Here is a 10,301-nt window from a genome sequence, read left to right on the forward strand (position 1 = left end):
AGACCAGAGGGAGTGATTGTGAATCATGCTGCCTCTTGTCGGTGGTCTGGCATCAGCAGATGATGTTTTCTTATATTAAACTTTTCCAACATGATCTCTGTTTATTTATTCTATATTAATTCATTTTTCTCTATTCCAAATGACCCATGGAATAGTTATTCACCTTTCCATGCCAAACCCAAAGAATTGATGAGGAGATAGGATTTCCCAATTCATTCTATAATGCCAACCTGATACCAAAACCAGACTAATATATTAAAATAATATAAAAGACTCTGGGTGGTGAACACACAATGGGATTTGTGGACGATGTGATACAGAATTGTACACCTGAAATCTATGTAAATTTGCTAACAATTGTCACCCCAATAAATTTAATAAAAAAAAAAGAAAACTACCAATTCTTATCCTTCAAGAACATAGTTGCAAAATTTTAAATAAAATTTTAGCAAATTGAATTCAACAACATACTGCGAGTATAATACATTACTGCCAAATGCGTCTATTCCAGTAACAAAGGAATGTTTTAATATTCAAACACAAGCAGTGTAGCTCACCACATTAACAAACTAAAACAGAAAACCATATGATCATTTCAATAGATAAAGCAAATGAACATTTGACATATTCAGCATCCATTTCTAATAAATCTTTTATCAAAAGAAGATATAGAGATAGCTAGTAAGCCCATGAAAAAATTCTCTACATCCTTAGACAGTAACAAAATGCAAATTAAAACCACAATGAGACACTATTACCACCTATTAAAGTAAAATTAAAAAGACTGATCAGACCAAGTATTGACAAGGCTGTGGGGGGACTGAAAGTCTCATACAAAACTGGTGGGGGGATAAAATGATACAATCACTTTAGAAAACAATTTGGCAGTTTTTAAAAATGTAAACAATCCCTTACCATGTTATTCTAAAATTTCATTCTAAGTATTTTGTCCAAGAGAAAAAGAAATACATTTCTCTACAAATCTGCACATGAATGTTCACAGCAGGTTTATTTGTAGTAACCAAAAGTTATAAGTGATCTGGATGCTATCAACAGATGAATGGATAAACAGATTGTGGTGTATCCATGCAATGATATACTACTACTCAGCAATAAAATAGAATGAAATATTGACACAGACACATAACAAGGATGAATCCAAAATAATTATTCCAAGTGAATGGAGTCAGACCAAACAAACAAACAAACAAACAAAAAACCTTAAAAAGAGTGCATACTATGTGACATCACTTATATAAAAGACTACAAAGTGCAAATGGATCCCCAGTGACAGAAAGCACATCAGTGCTTCCTAGGAGGGGACATAGGATAGCAGGAATTACAAACGAGAACAAGGATGCTCTTAGGGAGCAGAAATGCTCGCTGTCTTCTTCGTGGTGACGGTTTCATGGGAAACACAAGACAAAACATATCAATTAAGCACTTTGTATGTGTGCAGTTTATTTTATGTCAATTATGCCTCAATAAAGCTGTTTTTAAAAATAAATATGTCAATAACAAAAGCAAAAGAGAAACATGGTTGGTCTTAGAGATAGTATTTCCTGAAGCACATCCTTCAGGTACCATCTTTACTCTTTCAAAAAATAGACTTTATTTTTAAAGCAGTTTTAGATTTACAAGAAAATTGAGTGTAGAATACAGTTTCCACATATCCCTTTCAATCTGCATCACACGAAAACATATGCAGCCCCCTCCAGCATCAACACCCCCACCAGACAGGTACGTTTGTTACAACTGGTGAACCTGCATTGACACGTCATTATCACCCCAAGGCCATAGTTTACATTACAGTTTCCTCTTGGTGTTGTACATGCTATGGGTTTGGACAAATGTATAATGACATGTATCCATCATTTTAGTGCCATAAAATACACACTTTCATTGCCTAAAAATATCTTGTGCTCCATTAATTCATCCCTCCCACATTTTCTCTCCCTCCCAAACCCTGACAACCACAAAACTTTTCATTTGTCTCCATAGTTTTACCTTTCCCATACATTCATATAAATGGAATTATACAGTATGTAGTCTTCTCAAACTGGCTTCACTTAATACCATGCTAAGATCTGGCTGCTTGCTCCTTGCAAAAGTTAAAAATCGAGAGACATGGTTGGTGGAAAGAAGAGCAGGTTTATTCAGAATGTCAGCATTCTGGGAGGATGGCGGACTCCTATCCAAAGGCCACTTCTCCATTCCTAGAACAGGCAGATGGTTTTATAGGTACACAAGAAGAACAAAGGAAAGGGGGAATCGGTCAGGCAGGTCTGAGGGCTGACATCGCTTCCTGGGGTCTGGTCTGTTTGAAGACTAGTTATCTCTGGACTTTGGACTCGGCCTTGGCCACCACGGCATGAAACTATGCGGCAAAGTAAATACTGCAAGAAGTTGTAAACTGGATTTTGGTGTCTGGGCACCTGAGGATTAAGAAATTGCTCTTTTCAGGTTAAAATTCTGTTAATTAAATGAACTAACAAGGTATATGTAGCCTTGAGAAGAGAAACAAAACAGAGTTCTTTAGTTAATCAGTGAGGGGAGGAACAAAGTGAAAATAGCTGAATATCAGGGAAGATCTAACTGCAAACTCGCTAGGTTTAATTACAGGTGAGTAGATAGTGAGCTATACAGTGACTCAAACTGCAAACTAATTAAGTTTAATTATGTTATTGATTTACCGAATTTTACCTTTATACATTCACTTACCAATATTCACTTAAGGTTCCTCTATATCATTTTGTGACATGATAGCTCATTTCCTTTAATACTGAATATTATTCCTTTGTATGGATGTGCATGAGTTTGTTTACCCATTCATTTCTTCAAGGACATCTTGGCTGCTTCCAAGTTTTGGCAATCATGTTTGGGCCAATACTGTAGAGTACAATGCTGGATTATATGGAAAGAGTACGATTAGTTTCCTGAGGAACTGCTAAACTGTCTTCCAAAATGGTTGTACCCGGAAACATTTTTAATTTTTTATTTTATTTTATTATTTTTTTAATTTATTGGGGTGACAATTGTTAATGAAATTACATAATTTCAGGTGTACAATTCTGTATAACATCATCTATAAATCCCATTGTGTGTTCACCACCCAGAGTCAGTTCTCCTTCCATCACCATATATTTCATCCCCCTTACCCTCGTCTCCCTCCCCCCACATCCCCCTTACCCTGTTGTAACCACTAAACTATTGTCTGTGTCTATGAGTTGTTGTTTCTCATTTGTTTGTCTTGTTCTTTTGTTGTTTTTGGTTTATATACCACATATCAGTGAAATCATAGGGTTCTCTGCTTTTCCTGTCTGACTTATTTCGCTTAGCATTATACTCTCAAGATCCATCCATATTGTCACAAATGTTCCTATATCATCTTTCCTTACCGCCGAATAGTATTCCATTGTGTACATATACCACAACTTCTTTATCCATTCATCTATCGAAGGACATTTTGGTTGTTTCCATGTCTTGGCCACCGTAAACAAGCTGCAATGAACATTGGAGCACACGTGTCTTTATGTATAAACGATTTTAAATTCTTTGGATAGATACCCAGGAGAGGGATTGCTGGGTCATATGGTAATTCTATTTGTAATTTTTTGAAGAACCTCCACACTGCCTTCCATAGCGGCTGCACCTGTCTGCATTCCCACCAACAGTGTATGAGGATTCCATTTTCTCCACAGCCTCTCCAACACTTGTTGCTATTTGTCTTGTTGATGATAGCCATTCTGACTGGGGTGAGGTGATATCTCATTGTGGTTTTTATTTGCATTTCTCTGATGATTAGTGATGTTGAGCATTTTTTCATATGTCTATTTGCCATTTGTAAGTCCTCTTTGGAGAAATGTTTCTTCAGGTCCTCTGCCCATTTTTCAATTGGGTTGTTTGTTGTTTTGTTGTTGAGTTTCATGAGTTCCTTGTATATTTTGGATATTACACTCTTATCGGAGAAACTGTTTGCAAAAATCTTCTCTCATTCAGTCGGTTGCCTCTTTATTTTTTTTTATTTTTTTTTCAGTTTACCTTTTATTATTTTTTTTATTTTTATTTTTTTTATTTTTTATTAGTTTCAGGTGTACAAGACAAGGTAATACTTAGACGCCCACCATGTACATCCCTCACACTGTGAACCCCCCTCCCCCCACCCACCATCCCTCCGACCTCACACCAAGCCATCACATCACACACATAAAATTATAGTTGGCATTCATTAATGTTTAGCCTCTGGTGCACAACGCCACGATCATTTTGTCGATGGTTTCTTTTGCTGTGCAGAAACTTTTCAGTTTCATATAATCCCATTCGTTTATTTCAGTTTTTACTTCCACTGCCTTTGGAGTCAAATTCATAAAATGCTCTTTGAACCCAAGGTCCATAAGTTTAGTACCTATGTTTTCTTCTATGCAGTTTATTGTGTCAGGTCTTATGCTTAAGTCTTTAATCCATTTTGAATTAATTTTGATACATGGTGACAGATAGCAGTCCAGTTTCATTCTTTTGCACGTAGCTATCCAATTCTGCCAGCACCATTTATTGAAGAGGCTGTCTTTCCTCCATTGTATGTTTTTAGCTTCTTTGTCAAAAATTATCTGTTCGTGTTTATGTGGTTTTATTTCTGGGTTCTCAATTCTATTCCACTGGTCTATGTGTCTGTTTTTCCGCCAATACCAAGCTGTTTTGATTATTGTAGCCCTGTAGTACAAGCAAAAATCAGGGAGTGTGATAACTCCAGTATTGTTCTTTTTTTTAAATATTGCTTTGACTATTCAGGGTCTTTTGTGGTTCCAAACAAATCTGATGATTTTTTGTTCTATTTCTTTAAAAAATGCCATTGGGATTTTAATGGGGATTGCATTAAATCTGTATATGGCTTTGGGTAATATGGCCATTTTAACTATGTTGATTCTTCCAATCCATGAGCACAGAATGTCTTTCCATTTCTTTGTGTCTTCTTCAATTTCTTTCAAAAATGTCTTATAGTTTTCAGCATATAAATCCTTCACATCCTTGGTTAAGTTTAGTCCTAGGTATTTTATTCTTTTGCTGCAATTGCAAAAGGAATTGTTTTTCTATTTCTTTTTCTGAGATTTCATTGTTGGTATATAGGAAAGCAATGGACTTTTGTACGTTGATTTTGTAGCCAGCCACTTTACTGTATTCATTGATTGTTTCTAACAGCTTTTTGGTGGAGTCTTTAGGGTTTTCTATATATAGCATCATGTCATCTAAAGAGTGACAATTTAACTTCTTCATTCCCAAATTGGATTCCTTTTATTTCTTTTTCTTGCCTGATGGCTCTGGCGAGGACTTCCAACACTATGTTGAAAAGCAGAGGTGATAGGGGACAGCCCTGTCGTGTTCTTGAACGTAGAGCAAAGGGCTTCAGTTTTTCACCATTAATTATGAGATTAGCTGAGGGCTTGTCATAGATGGCCTTTATTATGTTAAGGTATTTTCTTTCTATATTTATTTTATTAAGTGTTTTAATCATAAATGGATGTTGTATCTTGTCAAATGCTTTTTCTGCATCAATTGATACAATCATATGATGTTTGTCCTTTATTTTGTGTATGTGATGTATCACATTGATGGACTTGCGGATGTTGAACCATCCTTGTGCCCCAGGGATGAACCCCACTTGGTCGTGGTGAATGATCTTTTTAAGGCATTGTTGTATTCTATTTGCTAAAATTTTGTTTAGGATTTTAGCATCTGTATTCATCAGAGATATAGGTCTGTAGTTTTCTTTTGTTGTGTTGTCCTTACCAGGTTTTGGTATCAGGGTAATGCTGGCCTCATAAAATGAGTTAGGGAGTACTGACTCTTCTTCAATTTTTTGGAAGAGTTTGAGCAGGATTGGTATTAGATCCTGTTTGGAGGTTTGGTAGAATTCACTAGTGAAGCCATCTGGTCCCGGACTTTTGCTTTTGGGAAGGTTTTGGATGACTGATTCAATTTCATTACTGGTGATCGGTCTGTTTAGATTTTCCAGTTCTTCATGGTTCAGCCTTGGAAGGCGATATGTTTCTAAGAATTTGTCCATTTCTTCTAGGTTATTGAATTTGGTGGCATATATTCCTTCATAGTACTCTTGCATGATCCTTTGTATTTCTGTGGTGTCCGTGATAACTTCCCCTTTTTAATTTCTGATTTTGTTAATTAGTGTGTTCTCTGTTTTTATCTTAGTGAGTCTAGCCAAGGGTTTGCCGATTTTATTAATTTTTTCAAAGAACCAGCTCTTTGTCACATTATTTTTTTCTATTGACTTTTTGTTCTCTATTTCATTGAGCTCTGCTCTGATTTTTGTTATTTCCTTTCTTCTGCTGACCTTGAGTTTCACTTGTTCTTCTTTTTCTAGTTCTTTAAGGTGTCACATGAGGTTATTTATTTGGGGTTTTTCTTGTTTCTTGAGATAGGCCTGTAATGTTATAAATTTCCCTCTTAAAACTGCTTTCGCGGCATCCCAAAAATTTTGTTAGGATGTATTTTCATTGTCATTTGTTCTATGTATCTTTTGATCTCTCCTCTAATTTCTTCATTGACCCAGTCATTCTTTAAAAGTATGTTTTATCTTGAGACACTGAGGCCATGGGTCTCTGCAGAGATAGTCTTATGATGGGGACCCTGAAACTGTCTGCAGAGAACCCCATGCTGTCTGCTAGAGAACCCCATGGCCTTCAGCAGATCTCTGGTGGACCCAAGAGACCCACAAAGTTTAACTGCCCTGGTGTCCTGTCTACCTGCCTCCTGCTCTCCATGTGAGCACTGACCCTCCTGCACTGTCTGCTTGTTTTCAGAATTGAAAGAGGCTCAGGAACATGCAGGTACCAATGCCTGAGGGGTTGACAGTGGGACAGAGCCTTGTGCGGGCATGGGAGAGGGAGCCAACCAGAGACAGATATGGGGAAGAGGAACACTGAGACGTTTTGGACTGTAGATTATAAATCTGGGAGACCCAGATCCATCCCGGGGGACAGCTGCCCCAGAGTTATTCCTTGACTCAGGACTAGGAAGGGAGAGGGCAGGGGGCTGGGTCAGCCAGGGTAGGGGTCAGCAGCTAAGCTCCAGGGAACTGAGGTCACTGGGGACTGCCCAAGGGGATGGACTGAGGGGAAAGGAGGTGAAGCTTTTCAGTTTTGAGGACGACAGGAAGCTGGTTAGAGGGGATGATACAGGTCTCACAAAGTCTAATATTGAGCTCACAGTTAAGCATCACCAGGGATTGGTGAGGCCGCGGGGCCCCACTGGAGATGAGGGAGGGGCAGGGGTCTATGTCTGATGGAGCGTCTGGCTCTGGGACTTCACCTGATCCCACCCTGAGCCAGTCTGCAGTGCAAGGGGGTGATGTCTGCATCCAGCCCAGGTCCCTCCTCAGTGACTCATGCTTTCTCTCCCTATGACACCCCAGAGGAGATGCCTCTGGACCCAGAGATGGCTCACCCCCAGCTCCACATTTCTGGTCTGAAAACTGTGTGCTGTAAGAACACTTGCCAGGAGATGACCTACACAGGCAAGAAGAGATGCACAAGGATGTGTGTGATGACTACTCAGCGAGTCGAGGCAGGAAAACATTACTGGGGGGTGGACGTGGGATACAATGTAATGTAGTGTGTGAGAGTGTGCCAGGACCACATGGACACGAAGGTGACATATAAGATTTTGTGTCTGTACAATGGGTACTGGGTGCTTGGACTGAATAGCGAACATCGTTATCTCACTTTTAACCCTTACAGAATCATCCTTTCTCTAGGAAAACCCCCTACATGAGTAGGGGTCTTCCTAGACTACAAGAGTGGGACCATCTCCTTCTTCAATGTAAGTGATCAATCCCACATTGACACCCTGACACATCAGTTTTCAGAGTTATCGAGGCCCTACATCCAGCATGATGTGAATGATGAGGAAAATGTGATTCCCATAGTGACCTCCCTTGTGTCCCCGGGATCAGAAGAAGAAGCACCTCCTGACACAGACAACCTGGAGACCTCCCCACAGGTGACCACACCCTTCTGTCCAGGGTGGTACCCAGAGGGAATCACACCTCACACTCTCCCTCAGGACACTGAGCTTCCTTTCAAACTGCAGAGCCCTGAAGCAGACAGCAGCATTGCTTCCAGAAGAGGAGGGCTCCCCATCCATGTGGCATCAGCCGTCATGGCTGCCCTGAGGCAGGGATGAAGAAGGCTGAAGGTGCATTTGGTTTGGACCAACTCTGCAACCAAAGGGCCTTTGACAATAAGAAGCTCTCTGGCTCATCACCTGTAAAACAAGGACAGGAATTCCCATCCTAGGGGCTAGTGAAGACCAGAGATAGTGAATGTGAATCATGCTGCCTCTTGTAGGCGTCCTGGCATCAGTGGATGATGTGTTCTTTATATTAAACTTTTTTGACATGATCTCTGTTTATTTATTCCACATTAATTCATTTTCCTCTATTCCAAATCACCTGTGGAATAGCTATTCACGTTTCTGTGCCAAGCCCAAAGAATTGATGAGGAAGGAGGATGTCCCAGTTCATTCTATAAAGCCAGCATGACTGGCTGATACCAAAACCAGACAGACATATTAGAATAATATAAAAGAAACTATCAATTCTTATCCTTCAAGAACGTAGTTGCAAAAATTTAAATAAAATTTTAGCAAATTGAATTCAACAATATATTGCAAGTATAATACATTACTGTAAAATATGTCTATCTCAGTAATGAAGGAATGTTTCAATACTCAAACATTAATCAGTGGAATTCACCACATTAACAAACAGAAAGGAAAACCGTATGATTATCTCAATAGATGCAGCAAAAAACGTTTGAAATAATCAACATCCATTACCAATAAATCTTTCAGCAAAGAATATATAGAGATGGCTGATAAGCCCACGTAAAGATTCTCTACATCCTTGGACAGTAAGAAAATGCAAATTAAAACCACAAGGAAATACTATTACTATCTATTAGAGTAAAATTAAAAAGACTAATCATACCAAGTGTTGACTAGGCTGTGGAGGGACTGAAAGTCTCTTACACAGCTGGTGGGGCGATAAAATGTACAATCACTATTGAGAACAATTTGGCAGTTTCTTTATAATGTAAACAGTCCCTTACCATGTGATTCTACCAGTTCACTCTAAGTATTTTGTTTGAGAGAAAATGAAAAACATTCCTCTACAAATCTGCACATGAATGTTCACAGCAGCTTTATTTGTAGTAACCAAAAGTTGTGACTCCAGATGCTGGATAAACAAATCCAGATGAATGGATAAACAAATCTTGGTATATCCATGCAATGAAATGCTACTCAGGAATAAAAAAGTATGAACTATTAACACACACACAAGGATGAATCCAAAATAATTATTCCAAGTGAAAGGAGCTAGAGAAACAAACAAACAAACAAAAATCCTCAGAAAGAGTGCATACTGTGTGACATTGCTAATATAAAGTCTAGAAAATGCAAACGGAATGCCCTGACAGAAAGCACATCAGTGTTTGCTAGGAGGGGACATAGGATAGAAGGGATTACAAATGGGAAGAGGATGCTCTTAGGGGTGCAGAAATGCTCACTGTCTTCTTCCTGGTGGTGATTTCATGGGTAAACACACAAATCAAAACATATCAATTAAACACTTCACAGATGTGCAGTTTATTTCATGTCAATTATGTCTGTATAAAGCTGTTTTCAAAAATAAATATGTCAACAACAGCAAAAGAGAAACATTATTCGTCATAGGGATAGTACTTTCTGAACCACATTCTTTAGGTACCATCTTTACTCTTCAAAAAAATAGACTTTATTTTTAAATTGAGTGTAAAGTACACAACAAAAATAAGTGTGAAGTACAGCTTCCCTATATCCCTCTCAACCTGCAGCACACGCAAACAGGCCCAGCCTCCTCCAGCATCTACACCCCCATCGGTGTGGTACGTTTGTTACAACTGATGAACATACACTGACACGTCATATCACGCTAAGGCCAAAATTTACATTATCGTTCACTCTTGGTGTTGTACTGTTAGGGTCCGGAGTCAACCCCTCCTCAAGCAAACAGAAGTCACACGATAATGCAAGTCACACAGCGAGGTTTATTTCCAGCTAGCTGGGGTCCGAGTATCTGCCCGACGCAGCGGGTTTCAACAAGGACCCCAAGCACACAAAGCTAGGGGTTTTTATAGCATAACATTTTAAGGCTCTCAGTAATTTTCCATGCAGGCAAGATATTTACAAGACTTTTGGTCCTGTGTCCTTGCTTACATTTTTGCTGCAAGATAAGCCTTTTCTCAACA

Source organism: Rhinolophus hipposideros (assembly GCF_964194185.1).
Source record: "Rhinolophus hipposideros genome assembly, chromosome: 23".
In the NCBI taxonomy this organism is placed as follows: domain Eukaryota; kingdom Metazoa; phylum Chordata; class Mammalia; order Chiroptera; family Rhinolophidae; genus Rhinolophus; species Rhinolophus hipposideros.